The sequence below is a fragment of the Oreochromis aureus genome, linkage group 16 (assembly GCF_013358895.1).
Source record: "Oreochromis aureus strain Israel breed Guangdong linkage group 16, ZZ_aureus, whole genome shotgun sequence".
Taxonomy (NCBI): domain Eukaryota; kingdom Metazoa; phylum Chordata; class Actinopteri; order Cichliformes; family Cichlidae; genus Oreochromis; species Oreochromis aureus.
The window spans coordinates 8506404-8525389 of record NC_052957.1 but is presented as its reverse complement, the minus strand read 5'-3'; the positions used below and the strand labels follow the sequence as shown (position 1 = coordinate 8525389).

At 37.9% G+C, this 18986-nt stretch overlaps 1 long non-coding RNA gene across 2 annotated transcripts; it reads left to right on the top strand.

Moving 5' to 3' along the window:
* Positions 1–2770: 2770 nt before the first annotated feature.
* Positions 2771–17232, top strand: LOC120433454. 2 transcript variants are annotated; one of them, XR_005608572.1, is made up of 3 exons: positions 2771–3226; positions 4704–4819; positions 16751–17232. It is a non-coding gene; the product is annotated as an uncharacterized LOC120433454 (long non-coding RNA). The 2 variants fall into 2 exon arrangements; XR_005608571.1 differs by lacking the exon at positions 16751–17232 and adding an exon at positions 5227–5944.
* The last annotated feature ends 1754 nt before the right edge of the window (positions 17233–18986 follow it).

The following is an 18986-nucleotide window of genomic DNA, read 5'->3' as shown; positions in this document are numbered from 1 at the left end:
GCCCTCTGTCCATTTGTAGATCAGATAAGATAAAAGCTTGGGATATTTCCAGAAAGAGAATGGTAGTGATTGACCTGATTAGCGCTGCAGGTACCATCTCCAGTGCTTTTCTGGGCAGTAATAGAAAGAAAAAAAGAAACTTTTTTTTTCCCGGTGATATTCCCTACATGACACAGAGTGGGTTCACAGTGCAATCTATATATGGTAGTCCACCTTTAGTTGCTGGTGTACTTTTTTGCGCCCATATTTCAAGCCTGTTACCATATCTGAGTCATTCCCTGAAAAAACAATCACTGCCAGTTACCAGATTGTCTTTTATTTTAATATATTTATTGAAGCCATCCACACTTTTACCTTCATAATAACAAGAAGTTTAACATCTTTTAAAAACTGTAACCAGTACTAATACTAAATATGTTTTTTCTTAAGCACATTTTTCTTTAACCAGCTCTGAGCATCAGAGTTTAAAGTCCGTGACATAGAGCAGCGGTCTCCAACCGTTTTCGCGCGACGGACTGGTTTAATGTCACACAATATTTTCACGGGCCAGCCTTTAAGTTGTCGCAGATAAATACAACAAAATAAAATGATACGACCAAGACAAAAACGTGGTATGTTGTAAACCAATAATAAAATTCACTGTGTAATTGTGTATTTATTGCGTCCTCCTGAAATGCGCCAACAACATTGAGAGTAACATCCTCCTCTGCCCCTTAATGCTCTCTGGTCACTGTGTAATTGTGTAACTTTCAAAATAAGACACACAACTACCTCCTGAAATGCCCAGGAAACCAACAACATTGAGAAAACCATAACATCCTCCTCTCTGCTCGCGGCCCGGTACCAAATAATGCTCACGGACCGGTATCAGTCTGGTCACTGCTGGTAAAGGCAAACGCTGGTACCCTGGATGTTTGATCTGTTTTCTCATAAAGACAGAATAAATAGAATAGAATAGAATAGCTTTTTATTGTCACTGTTACAAGAACAGTGAAAGACCAGTTTAGCAATGTGTGTGAAGTACCGAAAGTTTACATTTACACAAGAAAGATATGTAAAATACATACACCTGCAAACATGATAATATTTGCATCATAAATTTCTATATACATACACAGCCTAACTAGCAACTCGCAGGTGATCAGTGATATTGCACATTGAGTGGGGGGGTGCTGTTGGAACTATACTAAATAATGTGCGGTGGGGGGGGTGTTGTTGGACCAAATGAATGTTTTAAGAGGTAGGGGTGTTGTTTGCATTGAAGTATAAACAGAAATACGATTTATAAATAAGGTGTAATGTCCATGAGTGTTGGCAGTGCAGTTATCCTCCAATCAGGGTGGAGGTAGGGCATGTTTGACAGCCTGTGGGTAAAAACTTGTTGAGTCTGTTTGTCTTCGACCTGATGGACCTGTAGCGTTTACCAGAGGAAGGGGAATAAGGTGTCCAGGGTGTGAGGGGTCTTTAATGATGATGCTGGCTTTCTGCTGACCCAGTGGATGTTCTGAGGGGAGTTAGTGAGGTGCCGATTTCTGCTGCCCTCACCAAAGTTTCTCTTGTCCTCCGCAGTGCAGCAGTTGAACCAGAGTAAACTTAAGAAGTCCATTCAGGATAGCCTTTAGAGGCTTGTATCACTTGTGTGGGATAGATGGCTGCTCAGAACAAGTTGGAGCAAATTAAAGGTCATTTTGTTACCATCTTTTAGCTGTGATTTCTTCTATGCAAAAATAAATTTGGTCATGTTAATTAAACAACTTTGGGCCCTGAAAAAGTTTTATTAAAAACCCTGAAGGACCTGGATCACAGATTTTGGTTTCATGTTGTGACAATTGGAGTTGATCTGAAATTGCTTGCATGTCTATTTTTTGCATGTATAAAGTTATCAGGGCTCAAAGGTTCCTCACATCTTCTGAGGTCTTGTAGCTTGGTTATGAAACTATAATCCTCTGCAACTCTTTGACAAGACTATTCTATAAAAATGAGAGCTCAAACTGAGATTTTTCTACTTTTTAAAACTATCACACTGGTTTTCTTTCACCTATTTCTTGGGATTTAAAAGTTTTTTGCAACGGCAGTGACATGACCATGACATTCACTCCAAACTGAACGATACCTATACATTTATGTACTTTTCAGCCCTCTCTAAAATTATTTCTGCCTGGGTAAAGCCTTACTTCCTCATAACTGCCACGACCTTCACCTCCACTGTTGTTGGTTTAGTGTAGGGGTGGAGGAGGAGGATGGTGGCGGTTGCTCTGTCGTACAGCTACCATCCCTGAGAGAAAACGGGTTTGGGCTAGCGCCAGAGGAGAGTGCAATCAAGCATTTCTGATTTTTAATTAAAGCAAATGATTGCCGAGCTCTCTGCTCTGCATGTCTTTTTTATCAATCAATCATGATAAGCCTTTCACGGCGCTTTGTGTGTGAGTCACGGTGTCCTACCTCCAAAAAAAAAAATAAAGCAGCATTTAAGAAGAGACAGAGCACTTCGCTGAACAGGTTTGGACATCCTCATCCTGCATTCGAAGCAGGGAGTTATCAGATTAATTAAGTTTCCATGTTGAGGTTTAGAAGAATAGTGTTGGAGATAAAAGTACACATGTGAGTTGGATTGTCTTCTTTGTGCATTTCGATGAGTGGACTGCATGAAAACGGAGTATACGCCCCCAGCAGTGCAATTTCACGTGAGAAAAGTGAGCGATGTTATTCCCGGCTGTGGCTATATTAGGAAATAACGCTCGAGGCGTGTCATTAGTTACGGGCACGGCGTACCACAAAATCAACCTTACTTCTCTCTGAGTTTCCATGGCAATTTCCATTCCAGCGTCGTTTAAAAAACAAGAAAGAAATCCTGTCCCTTTTAACACAACACACACGTTCAGTTGTTCTTTGATGAAAACAAAACATCACCGGCCTCTCAGAGGGCTCAAAAGCTGACCTCTGACCCCACAATTTGACGCACCGCCTCAGGGGTCAGGGATGAATGAGGTGTGACGACGAGGCAAAGCAGGAGGGCAGGAAGGAGGTGAGGACGTGCACGATGGACGGGGCTGAAAGGTTCCTGCGTTAGCTCAGCGGTGGATGTAACGTCAGCTCATGCCTGCTGCTTTTTAAGGATAAACTGGGCTTTATTTATTCTTAACCTCTGAAGTAATAGTCGAGAACTCAACTTGAACTCGCTGGTTCTTCCCGCGCCGCAGTGCTTTGATCAGTTTCATCAGAAAAGGTTAGTTTAGTCGCTCTTCATACAGGAGTCATGTTGGCCAGTGGGAGAGACGACAGTAGGTCAGGGTTAACAAGCTAAATCCCACTGATGTTAACAAGCTGTGCCATACACTCTGCGTAGTCCTTTCCCATAAATATTTACATGAAAACGCTGCATTGGTTAGTGCTGTTCAATGAAAGGATACATCAACATGGCCGCCAGCTGGACACGGGCGTCCTTGCGCATTTAAGTCTATGAAAGACGTCCAAACACAAGTCAGTTTGTTACAAATGCTATGATTTATCATACAAAGCATTTAATTGCATTTGTAATGTATGTTTTCTAGCAATGTTGTTAGTACTGCAATGGTTCAGTAATACATTGTTTAAAAATAATTTCTGAACTGTTACTTTTTTGATAAATTTCTATAAAAATGAGTGTAAACTATAAAAAGTGATGGGTTTATGCCATTATTTAAACTAGTTTACTGTCCTGTCAAAGTCTGCAGATGAGTCATTTTGTCTGTTCTCCTCAGTAATACACATCTAACACTGGTTCACACAATAACACATACATCATTTTCACATCTTTCTGATAAATTACTTTAGGAAAAAAATCTGTTTAGTTGTTAATATGTTAAGATTGTAAGCCTTAGTGTCACATTTTCGAATTTTGCAGGAAATTTAATACAAGTCTTTGACTCGCATGTCATTCCACAAGCTGACAGAGACAAACTGACAGTAAAAAAGTATATGATTCGTTAAAAAAAATACTGAATCGTGCTTTCAGTGATAGTATTTTGATAGCTGTAATTGGGAATCGGAGGCATAGCACCTTAAAAAAAGCTAGCAGGACCCCCTCAGTAGCTAAAATAAGCTACATGGCAAAAACAGCAGCTAATGGAAATCGTGTGTAATTATGTGTGTATCTCTTGCATTGCTATAATAAGATCCTGTTATGTTACCTTGTACTCTGCGTATAAAAGAAGAGGCTAAAAGGGGTAATTGAGGGTCTCTTTAACATCAGTTAAAAGCATGTTTACGCATCTCTAATCATAAAAGGAATTACTGAGGAAACAGGAAGCACAAGTAGTTTACAAAGCATATGTAGTTTTTGTTTGTTTGTTTAATAGTTTTCTGTCTTGCATAGACTTAAAACAAACACCTGAAAAACTAAAAAGTGGAATCATAGACAACAGACAAAACAAGTGAAGGACAATAATCAAATGCTAAAAGGCAGGGGGACCATATAAAAGTGCTTTAAGAAGTATTTGAAGGAGATTGTATTCATTTGTGAGGCTGATCTCAGACAATGCCAAAAGCTGAGGAATCCTAAACTGGTTTGAAAACAGCAGAATCTCTTTCTGGGAAGCCTGTATGTACTTTTCAAAGAAGCAGCAGCTGATTTTGTGTCGGTTTCAAATACTGTACCTGTCAATCACAACTCTGTATTATAGCTCTGACAGCCTCGCTCCCATCTCCTGTCATCTGCCTGCTAGGATTAATTCATGAGGTGTGACGCATGCCATCGTGCGGGCCGACTGTGAGCACGAGTTCACAAACAGCCTGACTGATGGCAGTTCAAATACAGAACGTCAGCACATCACCTGACAAGGTATTAAACCCACTCTGGGCTCTTAAATTACCTGAGGCATTTAAATTATGAGGAGCAGTTATTGTTGCTGCGATGTTCCAAGTATGGCTGCTGGATGAGACATTTCTGAGAGTCTAACAAAGAAGCATTTCTCACCACTGACTCGTAGATGGTATGAGAATGTATTATTTGCCAGGATGAGACGATCTGTGGAAATGATGAGACTGCAGTGAAGATTTTAAGATGTAAAGCAGCAGCAGTGATGTGTGAAGGATGAAGGGAACTGCAGAGGAGTCAGACAGGCATACTGTGAAAGTACAGCAGGATATGTACTGTAAAACATATGTGTATGTATGTGTGTGTGTGTGTGTGTGTGTGTGTGTGTGTGTGTGTGTGTGTGTGTGTGTGATATCATAATGTTTTGATAGTGTGTGATGTCCTGAGCAATCATGCAGCAGTCTAGCGGTTGGCTTTGGCAGCAGAGATTAGCGTCTGTGCAGAAGGAAACTATTTTCTAATCATGTGGTGAGCGCCAAAGTCCTGTTTACAGACACACTCCTATATGCTTAATCTCAGCGGCGAGCGAATCTTTCGGCAGGCGGACACCTCGCATTCCTCCATTCAACATAACCAGAGCCATGCAGGGAGCTTGGAGGGCGATTAGACAGAATTAGCGTGCTGACGGATTGATGAATGGAACAGCAGATAGCCACTGTCCACCAGTGCAGAGAATACTGACAAAAAGTGAAGGTACTAAAAAGAAGAAATGAGTAAAACATATGTATGAAAATGTAAGGTGCTGTTAAAAAGACATAAAAAGTCAGTTTTGAGTTCAATGTTAACATTTTTCTTTACCAATTCAGCATGAAGATTTGGTAATTACATTTCATGAAACTCCAATTTTGAATGAAATATGAGGTAGGTTAAAAAGTAAGGTCCTAATAAATGTTTCCATGCTCGCATAGTAAATAAATATGTCAGTGGTATGTTTTAAACGTTTAAAACTCTGGATCAAAATTTACAAAATTCCAAAAGTGTATATAAAACTTAGTTTTGTGTTAAAAGTCAAAAATCTATTTATACATAGTATCAAGTAAGATGAGGTAAAATGTATAAGTTAAAATTCCAAATTCTTATTCAACATGTCAAAATCACAGGGAAAAAAAGCGAGTAAATATATATTTTAAATAATCGTGCAAATATTCAAACCTAAACTTATGGCTTAAAAGCTAAATTTAAGTGTTGAAGACTCTAATTATGCTTTAAAGAGTCAAAATTATAGGATGAAAGGTCAAAGGTTTAATTTACTGAGCCAATATTAGTTTAACGTAAGAAATAAAATTAAAAATGAAATTAAAATGTAACTATCACAATTGTGTACTGAAAGGGTTAACTTTATGAAGCCAGTATTATAAGGAGGAATTTTAAACGCCTGGCTTTAAAACATTAAAATAATGTGAAATGTTACAAAAAGGGTTATTAAAATTATGTACTTGCAGGTAAGTGAGCAGAAATTTTAACTCTAAAGTAAATATAATGAGTTAAAAATGAAAAATATCAGTAATAAGTTTAAAGTTATCTTTTGAAAAGTAAAAAGTTTAGCTCAAAACAGAGTCTTGATTCGGCAAGTCAACAATAAAAAGTTTCACATTGAAGTTTCATATTACCACATTTCAAAATTGGGTTAAACGTGTGAATGAAAGAAAATAAATCTGAATGAATGAAAATGCCAAACTAATCAAAAGTAATAATAATATTTTTTAAATAATGAAATTATATAAAATAATAATTTTAATTTATTTGAACTTTTCAAGTTAAAGTGATTTTTTTTTACAGTAAAACATGAAAATGTTTACTTAAAGTCAAAAATGTAAGCAAAGACTTAAAACATATGCATTTAAAAAAGGCAGTAAAGTGATAAAACGTACATTTCAGGGTTTCAAATTTAAATGTGAATATTAGTAATTGAAAGGTCGCTGGTTGGATGGAGTTGGAGTAACAAATTTTACCTGAGTAAATGCATAAACCACTCAAATTGAAAAATTGTAGAACATTAAAATAATGCTACAATTGCAACAACAACAAGAAAAAACTTTAATAATTTGATATAAAAGATAAGAAAATTTCTCACTATATCAACATTGTATGAATATTTATGCTAATAATTATATGTCAAATATCAAAATCATGACATAAAAGTTTTAGTTAAAGTTCTACACAAATGTAAACAAAATAATATAAATAAATATAAATATTATGTCATACGGAAATGTAAAACAAATCTTAAAATTTTGTTATTTAACTGAGCTAAAATTAGAAGATGAAAGGTCAACATACAGTTATTTTGACAAATTACATAATAAGGTCATTAAAGGTTCAACTTAGGGAATATTGTATAAAGAAACTACATCCTGACCAAATTAGGCCTTTACTATTCACAATTATGTGTTAAACAATTAAAAAATATGAGGTAAAACCTCATATTTGGGATAAGTCCAAATTTTGGATTTCCTGAAACATTGTTGTATAAAATGTGAAAGTCTTGCTTTCCCAGACTCTTGAGTACTCACTAAAACCGCCCTGCTTGTCCTCAGGTTGAAAATCGCTGACTTACATTAGGAGGCACACTGATCCCTGACATTTCTCACCTTCTCACCACTTCTCTTCGGCCTGATAATAAAATGGCAGAGAACAGTTTGTGCAGTAACTTTAACAAACTGTTACCGTAAGCGCCGGCAGCCCAACACGATCAAATGACACTGTCAGTTCATTTGGGGGGGCTGCAAGTTCAGGAGGGCTCAGGGGAGTCTGGATCAGACATCACTTCGTGGTACAGTAGCAGCTACAACCTTGAGGTTATTATGACATGACGTGTCTCACATTGTTGATCTTTTTCAGGCAAACAGCCCAACCATCCACAGCTTATGTAATTCCACCAAACTCCTCAGGGAAAGACATTATGAGCCTCAAGTTCTCTCTTTTCCTCATATTTATTTTTCCTGCCTGACCCAAAAACAGATTTAAGGTCCTTCAGCACATCAACGATATAAAACTTCTCCTATTTATTCCTCTTTAGTCCTCAGAGCTCTTTGGGGAGATGTTTTAGTGCCTCAATCTTTAATTAAAGGAAACCTATAATTTTATCATCTAATATGTTCCATGCATCAGTTTTTTTCCCCACTTAAACTCATATCGTTTTTCAGCCGCTGAACACAGACTGCCTCCTGACACAACATGATTAAAATCTAAAGGAAACTTTCTGCTGCTGGGGAACAATAAATGAACCATTTTTGACCTTAACAAAGTCACCCTCAGGTTGAGTAATTATCTGTAGGGCACACATTTGTGCATATTGTGGTTTAAGGCACAGAAATAGACGGTTACTATACCCCGATCTCTAATATGTTAGAAGAAGCACACATTTTGTATGCCACAGTCCTGAATTATAGCAGCGTTTCAGTAATGTATTACCATACAGAGTGCTGTTTAACCAACTGACTCACACTGATTATTCATATCCTAAAAAATATCCATGTGTGTCCTAACTTTATTTCATATAGGTCATTTGTCCCACACAGTCCAAATTGTCAATTATAACCTCATATTTTTGTCTGTTTAACACGTTTTTTTTTTTAAATTGACATTTAAGTCATAATATTGACTTTTTTATTTAATACTTTTAAATATTAATATGCAATTGATTTTTTTTTGCCATATTAACATTATTTTGACAGTATAATATTGGCATAGTAAATAAAATTTTACTTGTTGTCCCATAATTTTGTTCTAAGTCAAATGTGAGGCTTCTTCTCATGTGACACTTTTGACTATTTAACACAGTTGAGCCATTTTTGTTACTTTCACATGAAATTTTTTTTGAAAGTCAGAATGTTGGCCTTTGAATTTGAAATTGTCGTTTTTAAAATTAGAAATGTAACTTTTTCCCATGTTTGCCAGTTTTAAGGCTAAAATTCACTCTACGTCTATAACTCAGTGAGCCCAAAATTGTTTCACATTTTTACACAGAGCTGCAATTTTGAGTTTTGAACACAATTTTATATTTTATAATATTGGTTCAGTAAATCTAATTAGTGTTGATTTTTCCATTTAAAATGCATACTTAAACACTTAAAATGTCATAATTTACTGAAACTGCGGCTTTTTATCTCAATTTCTGAATATTTAACTCATATTTTTTAGTCACTTTATAGTTACTTAATTTTGTCTTAAGTCAAAATTTGGCTTTTTTGCTTAATCTCATTTTAAACACTGTTTTGAATTGACTTATCATTTTAACTCAATTCAAAACAGTGTTTGAAATGATATTAAACAAAAAACCCAACTCATTATATTGGCTTAGTCAATCCAAATATTGACCTTTCATAAAAATATAGCATCTTTTTTATGAAAACAGAGCATCATCTGATATGGCACCTGAAAATCATAAAAACCAAAACTGCAAATACAAATCTTTTAATGTTTGTGACATCAGTGAACCCTTCAGGCCCTCACAAAAATATAAATACTTACCTTGAGGTCCAATAATCAGGCCTAGGAGGGACAGATTTTCACTGTATGGATAGAAATGGATATTTATATCCATATGTCTGAGACAGTATTAAGTAGACCAAGTTTTAAATTCGGTTAATTCTTGAACTTCCACAGTTCTGGATTATAACAGTGTGTGAGTAATATCCTAAAAGCTTGCGTTTTTGCCCATGTGTGTCTTAATTCTTGCTCTCATGTGCCAGACTCGTGTATGAGTCTGCCCAGGCACTCATTAACTCCTGACTGAGTTTTTATGGATCCCTTCCTGATGAACACTGAGGTGATTATTTGGGTAAAAGGGCAGCGGACACTTCCAGGATGTGGAAATCATGACACTGGAAAATGGCAGCTTGTGGCACTGTAAAATGTGAGCGCGGTCTAATTTGTCAGTCTCAGACAGCCTATTAAAAATAAAACCCTCGTCTAATACCAACAAATACACTTCCAAGTCTAAGCGGAACAATCTGCACTGAGCACAGGGAGGGTCCTCGCTTCATTTTGTGTGTCGTCACGCCTGTGTGCACACACACCTGGAAATGTGTGTGTTTTGTGTTTTCTTATTGTAAGAGTTGTATTGCAACGGTACACCAGCTTGGCCCAGAGGCCCTTTGGCCCCCCACATCATCCATCTCTCACTTAGAGGGTCACGGAGGCTGACTGGCTGCTTTCACTGCTCTTCAGGATCTCCATTTGTGTGTAGCTGATTGTAGAGGCATCTCTTCTCTTTACCTGTTTCTATTGGTTTTTTTTGTAATCATGCTTTTGTGTTTCTCAGTTTCTCTCATCATGTTTCAGTGTATTTGTGTTTCAGTGTTTTTTGTCTTTTGGTTACTTCCTTGTTGTTTTACTTTGAAAGTTAGTTTTCTGCTTCCTGCCTTTGTCTCTTTCCCTCCTTTTTAGTTCTTTCTCTCTGTGTTTATGTAGTCCTGTCTTCCTCTTGGTCATTAAAGTTTATTCATTATTTTATTACGTTTTGTATAGTTTGTGTTTCTAACATATTTAGTGTTGCACTTTAATAAATTGTAATTGTTCTTCATTTTGTTACATTTAAACTATTTTTTGTCTTTTGAATTTATTTAACCTCTTCAGCCCCACGCCCCCGGCATTGGGGGCAAAAAAGGAGGAGATCACGTTTAATCGGTTATAACGCCGGTTGAGAAATATGAATCCAGACATGTGTGGTATCCACAGAAACCTCAGAATCTCAGCTAAAATGTCATATAAACCATTTCTACAACCACCAAACACACCGAAAACAAGCCGTGATTAAACGAGCAGTTACGTAAATGCGCAGAAGTTCGCTAAACACGCGAAACCGAACCAGAAATTCTTCACACTTCATATAACCGGTTAAAAATAGGCTGGTTAGCTTCCAGGGCTATCACTGACTGCACACAGCAAGTTTGACCACGATCAGACCAAAATTCACTGAATTAGCCGCAAAAGAAGACCACAAAAACACAGCTGCGCAAATGCGCTACCACAGAAATTGGCTTACCGTCCCGATTTCCTCCGTTATTTTCGCCGGTAGCCGGTAGCCACGATAGCAGGTAGTTACCATGCCAACCTAGCCGCATCAGAGCCGTTTTTCCGTCAACAACCTCCATTTTAGACCCACCTACAGACACGTGACTGGACAGACGCCACATGCAATAAATTTGGACACACGTGGGTTTTGGCATTACAACGTCTGATTGGTTGAAGTGACGTGAACGTGGCATCGTTACTTTGAATCTATTGGCTAAAACGATTAAAAAGAGGTGTCAATCATGCAAATTGACCAAAAGAAACCAAGGTTACAGCCCATCAGAATTTAAAGGACCAGAGGCCAATGAAGCGCACAGCAGAAAAGGGGCATTACATGTAAATGTGTGGTTAATTCTTCAAAAATATATTTTAAAATAAAGTATTTTTAGGCCTGTTAATAAAATTTATTAATTTCTGCTCTTTAATACCTAAAAAAATTAACTGGCATGGTGTCCAATTGTGTGCCAAAATTGGACATTTTTGTACAATGTCTGGATATTCATATATTGACAGGGCTGTAGTTTTTCACTGTTTTACTTTAGAAACACAAATCTTTGCATAGATTATGCTTATATGTTGGTTACTGTTACTGGATTTCTGGAACCAAATATGATCTGAGCCATATTTTTGAAAGGGTTATATGCTAAAAATTACAAAAAAAAATTAGGCGAGAATAAAATCTACTTACTTTTTCTGTGTTCCAGTCTCAGTAACTTTGACACAGTAATATCTGCTTTAATATTTACACCTCTGATTAAATGTCCCAAGTGTTAGCTTCATTTTGATACCAAGATTGTAAGGACAGAGTTTGTAATTGCAGAGAAATAATCAATTTAATTTAGGCATTGCATTTTCGAGCAGGAAGCTCAGAAACCCCCTTGGGGCTGAAGAGGTTAAATTGTTTCTCGTTGGGTATTATATGTTCGCTGTCTTGATGACTTGTCATTCTTCATTCTTCTCTGAAGAATTTTGAACTTAACTAACCTACACAAAAGGTGCTGTACAAATAAAGTTTGATTGATTGCCTGTTCATTGGCTTGCGTTTCATGTGTTCTCGTATTACTCGAGCTCAGGTTTTTGGTTCCTTTTTGATTTCCTTGTTAGACGTGTGTTTTTATCTTTTTGAGCCAATAAAGGTCCGTTTCCTGTTTAGCCCTCTATCGACCTATGAACTTCCAGACTGGCTAAATTTCTTTATTAAGCAGGGTAAACATGGATTAAGATTTTTATACCACATTATAGAGACTTAAGAGCAAACATTTAGCTCCTAAAAGCAGACCTGAATTTGATTCATTTATTTAATAGCAGAAATAAAAAAAACCTATAAAAGTCCTATGAAACAATGAGTCAGTCAGCTGTCAAGCCAACTACTGTTTGAAACTGAATAAGGTAAAGGACTTTTGTTTGGGCTTTTACAGAAAAGGCTTTTAACCTTCATCTGTCTTTGGCTGAGTGCTGCGGGTGCTGCAGCAGAAAACGTGCACGTGCTTTAAGTTTCTTTGGAAAATGTATGAATTCTTGCGGGATCAGAAATTCCTTGAGGGCATGACTGACGGGAAACACAAACAGCAACCCAAAACCTGCCAAACCCCCCATAGTACAGCAGCAGGCCACACCTGGAAACACACACACACACAGATAACACTATTTCTCTCCATTAGGGACACCTTTTTTGTTATTATTATTTAGTCAATATTATAATCTCAGTTATTTTTCCATAATTAGTCTTTAATATAACAATATCATGCAGTTTTGACTGTAAAGAATGTCTTTAAGCAGTCAGTTGCTGATGGCCTGAAGCAGGCTGATACTTATAAAGTGCTTTTTTACTCTCACTGAACACTGAAAGTGCTTGGATGGTGGGTGAAGCTCGGGTGGCACATCCGACGCTATGCGAGAGACTCCAAGCAACTCGGAAATAACTATCACCATTACAAGTCGACCATGTTGATTAAGAGCTCCCTTGCCAAAACACAGAAAGGCCTGTTCAGCTTATTTCACTTTGCCCAGAAATGTTTGATGTCCAAACAGATGCTTACTCTGAATGGCACTACCTTGGCCTCCAATAACACTGTAAGGAATCTTGGGGTCATTCAGTGTGGATGTTAACCGATTCTACACCAATAACATTTTATTGGAATGTTCCAGGTTCCTGAGAACTCCAGAAGAATCTGAAGAACGAAGTGCTAATGACAAAGTAGATCTAATTTAAAGATAACAAGTAGCTCTTTCAAACTGTATTTGATTATTTGAGACTGGTACATTTTTATTTTGACCGTCCTCTTTGAGGTGACTCGGTGACTCGGCAAATCTCCATTTTTTTAATCCTGATTCACTGTTAAGTGCTGATATTGGAATATGTTAAAAACTAAAATATTTTCATACACAGACAGCTTACTGCAGTTGTTCTGGGGTATAGGGGGTTAAATAAATATGTTAGACCTGATTGTGTTTCTGCTGCCGGTGGCCTCTCCTGTTAAAAAAGGGAGTTCTTCCTCTCTACCATCACTGCTCAGGGGGAACCCTCTTAATTGTTGGGGTTTTCTCTTTAATATTATATTGTTTTATCTTATAGGAGCCAACGCAGGAGCCAACTGTTGTGAAAATAAAACTCAAGCTAGTTTTAGCAATCACGGCAAAAGCTGTGGACAAAAAAGGGGTGTGCTTGATTTATAAGACAAGACGAAACAATCTTGGTAGCAAAACTTATCCTGATTAGATTGTTTCCAGAATTGTAATTGAAATTAAAATCTGTAAATCTAGTAGGCACAAGTAAAACACTCACAGCCTGCAGTCATCCATGTATTATGTCCCTTCTCCTTCAGCGTTCTGTTAGTGTAACTAATCCCTCACTTCCACTCCCCTTGGTTCGGGTAAATATATACCGGCCCAGCCTGTCTGTCTGTCTGTCTGTCTGTCTGTCTGCTTGGCCCTGGGCCTGTTCTGCCCTGCCCACACACACACACACACACACACACACACAGTCTCTCACACACACACACACTCACAGGGACTTCTCCTTTACATTAGTGTGCTACAAGAGGGCTGTAATTGAGCTGGCATGGGCCAAGCAAAGACTCAGTGTGTGTGTGTGTGGTAAAGATCATGTGTATGAACACGTGGGAATTTAGTGCACAAAAGTCTGCTCCCACAGTAAACAATACTGTGTGTACACATAATGGGATTTTACAAAGTGTGTGTGTGTGTGTGTGTGTGTGTGTGCAGTCGCCCGAGGGAAGACCTACCTAATAATTTTCAGGTTTGTGAGAAGCAGCAGACTGGTTATGATTTACCCACACAAAGCCAGTATAATGAGCAACAGGGAGATAAATAATGTTAATAATGTGATACTTAATTAACTCCTGAGGGGGAGATGATTCCCCCCCCCACAGACAGGTCAGAAGTCAGTAATGGAGTAGGTGATACACCCTGGGAAGCCACAGCCAGGTGAAGGGAAGGGGAACTTATATTTCAATCTTGAAAGTGAAAAAAAAAAGTTGTTTAAGCATGAAATTTGACACTTTGTATGTTTTTCATGATTTTTAAGCCTAGGACATATCCACAGGGGCTTTTTTTTACAAGCTTTTCTGTGATTTAGTCAAGGATTTTCAAAAACTTCTTCAGAACCTAAAGTTGTTTGATCAATGCTGTTTGTCCACCATACTTTTTTCAAGTTTCCTCTCTTCCACAGTCGGTCTTTGTCTTGTCTTCCTCCCCTCACCCCAACCGGTCGTGACAGATAACTGACAGTTCTTCCTGTTAAAAGGGTGTTTTTCCCTCCTAATGTCACCAAAACGCTTGCTCCTAAGGGTCATATGATTGTTGTGGTTTTCTCTGTTTCCTCTTTGTATTATTGTACGGTCTTTACATTACATATAAAGCTTCTTGAAGCGACTGCTGTTGTGATTTGGTGCTGTATAAATAAAACTGAACTGAACTGAATTGAATTAAGAAGCCAAAGCCGAGTCAAGAAGCCAGCAGGTCAGTCTATGAAAAATCAATCACTGCCTCCAGCCTGACCCCCTTAGAATTAATAACTTTATTATATTTAATGAAGTCATGCAAATATTTACCTCATATTATGAATATATATATATATATTCTGAATTACACACCCTCAAAGGTTAAAATATCACCATATTATCAAATTATTTTAACACAAAAGGAATCAGGGCCAGAAGCTGAGCCAGGGATTATTGTGCAGGTTAAAAGGAGAGTTTAGGATTTCTAAGTTTATGTAGTTTGGATGCTTGTGGTTTGAGGATTGGGTTTTTACCTATGATGAGTTGTTATTATTATAACACCTTTTCATTTGAGTTTTTGTCCTTTGTCTGGTTGTTATCATTCTTGATTTCCCGATGCTATGTTTTGTTTTTCTTGTCTCCATGTTTAGTTTAACTGTCTTCTTACTTTGATCGTTGCTCCTTGTATTGAGTTTTGTCATGATTGTGTTTAGCTGTGCCTCTTTTGCAATCTGTTCCCACTTCCCAATTTTCTGTTGATGGTCCTGTCTTCCCTTTAGCGTTGCAACTGTTAGTCTTCCCTGGTGTGTTTCAGTTCCTTTTTCATTGAGGATTTTAAACATAATACAGGTTTCTTGTTGCGTTTATATTTTTATTTTTTGTTCCGTTAAGTTCTGCATTTTCCTCGAGCGAATTCTCGGAAAACAGATGAAACATCCAGGGCACCAGTGGTTGTTTCCATTCCTTTACATTACAGACAATAACTTGGTGCAGTTTTTTTAATCTATGATAGATCCGTCGTGGTGATGGTCAGAGCTGGTTTCTGTTATATGTTTAAACCAAATTGGATTTTGTCTTTAGGAAACGTGTAACATTAACTTGTGCATGGTGGCTTCAGTTGCAGCAATAAGAGATAAAACTCATCTTTTAATGAATGCTTCTATTTTGATGGAAGACTTGTTCTGTACTGTGTGGCTCCCTTTGAATTTCTCAATGATGCTCCTCACTCCAGTTCTTGGCACACGGAAATGCTGTGACAACTTTGTATATCCATCTCCTGTTTTGTTTGCATGAACACTTCTTTTATTCAGGTTTAAACTGGTTTGTTTTGCTTTTGGCATGATGCTTTTTCTACTTTAAGCAGTTAAAGCATCATTGCACAGCAATAGTTTGTGCTATGGCTCAATAAGTTGAACAGTTTTTCACAGGATAATAATACTGACTGGGTTTTTTTTTTTTGTTTTGACTGAAGCAAATGTGTTATTGTGTGCAAATAGAAATAAGTTATGCTTTTGAAAGAAAAGTAATATGTTATCTTTAAAATCTCTTGTTCTGTTAAAAAAAAGCACTTGGGAAATTTTGGATAAAAACTTTACATTTTATAAGGGGTGTAATAATTCTGCTTTCATCTCTACAAAACTTTGTAAATGATGAGAACAGAACAGAAAATCTTAACCCTGGATGGCAACACTGGAAGCCCCAAAACTGTTTAGGAGGATGAGAAATAGTATACAATTTTGACAAAGTTCCAGAAAGCTCTAGCATCAGGAAAGTGACATTTACAACATCTCATTGTAGATCAAATGTTTAAAAGAAGCCATGATGCCATTTGTCGAGGAGTAAAGTTTCACAGGTCAGAGGTTGATAGGCATGCAAAGGGTCTGACTTTGATATTGGAGACCACAATTTGCATCCATCAATCTTTCCCTAATCTAAACCACAACAGTGCTCTCACTGTAACCTGGAAAGAAGAACATCAGCACTAATAGCAATGTCATTTATGGAGCACTTCCCACAAACAAAGATATAAAACCGAAAAATACCACATCAAAGTGAAAGAAGTTCTTCATAATCGTTAAATAATATGTTTTCAGATGAGATGCAAACAAAGAAACTGTCTGATGTCCCCTGGCAGGTCAGCACCTTTCGACTAAGGAGGCCTCGTCTCTGTTTCTCCGCCTTGACTCAGGAACTACTTACAAACGCCTACGAAAAGGTCTCACGCTGTTCTCCCACTCACATGGGCTTAACAGGTCGGCGATAGAGTCAAGAACAAACACCTCTTTTACTGTTACTGTGGACAAACAGCTCTATGATTCATCTGTCTCCAGCACAGCATTAAAAGACCTCAGTGGCGATGACTTCATTGGCAAGCTGTGTTCCTCTGTTCTGTTTTATTTCTGTAGCACCAGTGTGGTACTACTGGGTCTCCTGGAAATAAGGAACCAAAGAAAAGAATCATTCTAATTCTAATGTCTCACTGATGATGAGATAAAGAGCTGTTATTGCTAAAAAATTGTGATTTCTTTTTGAATCAAACCAGCTACTCCTGGGATGGATGTGGGGATGCCCAGTAGCTGGAAATGTTCTGTAAAGGGGCAAAGATTAAGAGGTTAACCACGCAGAGGGCAGTTACACTTTTTAATGAAAATATTAGACTTATTTAATTCAATTGTGTGCCTTAAACGTATTAATACTACTTTTTTAGAGTTTATCTGAACTCCATGCCCACTTACACATTTAATATTTCAGATCTCGTTTTTCTAAACATAGAGCTCGTCTGCAAATGTAACTACACAGAATCCTTTAGCGTTAGTCACATTTTCCTTGTGGTTTCCAGTGTTTGTGTTTAAAGGTTCAGCTTCTGTGACTCACACTCCTGTAATGTTTAATGACTCCCAGTTAGTGTTCATGTTCAGGGTTGCTGTTCAAATGTTAATGAAACTAGTGTTCCTGTAGCTGTGTGGTGTATGGTTCATATGATCGCCCACCGTGCCATGAAATATGAGATGTGCATTTATTGGATTTAACTTAAAGTTAAGTTGAGCTTTTACTTACACATATCGTGAGACTTATCCTCATCAAGTACTGTACACTCAAAAAAAAAACTAGTCTTACTCGCCTGACTTATTAAATTCTGCAGTGTAGTTCATTTGTTGGCACCTTCGAGTGAAATCTGTACAAGATTTTGTAAAACTTTTTCCCTGATGAGATGTGAGTGCTGGTTGGTGGGCGCCATGCTGCAGCGAGAACATAAGACTACTTCCCAGCTCTCGCTCTTAACAAATCCCCACAACCTCATCTCACCCTTCAACTCCATACTCGCCTCGAGGGATCCCGATCAATAATTCCACCAGACTGGAGCCCATAAAGAGTGAGCTGCGAGGGGGGCAATGCACATGGCGAGAGCCTTCAAAGTGCTTCGTATGGTGGTGCCGGTAATGAAGGGGACTACAGTACATCTTTGCTCCAAGAAAGGCTTGCATCTATCAATTTCCAAGGAACCCTGAAAAACAGGTGAATGGTGTGACACCACAGGACCTGAACGGGCTTCACGGGCGATGTGGCTGCGACGCTTTGTCATCCACCCCCTAAAACAGACGAGCTGCACTTGAGCCGTATCGAGTCCAAAACTTGCGGAGTTAAAGAGCTTTAAAGTGACAGCAGTGATGTGTGCTCGTGTATTTGGCATACTGATCAGGGCCTTGCACTACTGTGTGGGAGAACTCCCAGGCCCCATTCATTATTCAGGAGAGTGTGAGAGATATCTGCTTCCCAGATTACTTTCCCTCTGAGATGGAGGCGAGAGAGAGGAAGACGAGAAGATGAAGATAGAGAAGCAGAGGGAGAATTAAAGGAAATGAGAATGTGGCTGCATTAAAATATGTACACTGGTGTTTCAAACTTTTTATTCATTAAAACATCAGCGTTTCATTAACTTTAAAAGAGTCGGATGAATCTGTTCTTATCTTGAATTAACTCTTGATGTTTGGTTGGTGGATGTTTGGATGCTGTGGACATGCATGGGCGGTGGTGGTCTGGGAGAGCAAAGAGGTCATAGATCCCAGTAAGAGTTCATGACCTGCAGTAGTTTACTTGAAGAACTTTAAAAACACTGTTTAATAAAACATAAGTTAGACCAGAGAGGCGCAGAACCGAGTAAACTGGAGGTAAAGCAAATTTATTTAATGCTGAATTAAAGATGAGTTTATGCAACCCAGAGGGGGAAAGAGATGTCATCAGAGGAGTGTCTCATTAGGTCAGTTTATCAGAGAAAAACTCCTTTTCTGACTTTATTATTTCAATTTTGATGACATCATCTTCTTGCTTTATTTTGGTAATTGGTTTTCTTTCTGTATCTCTTGCTTTTA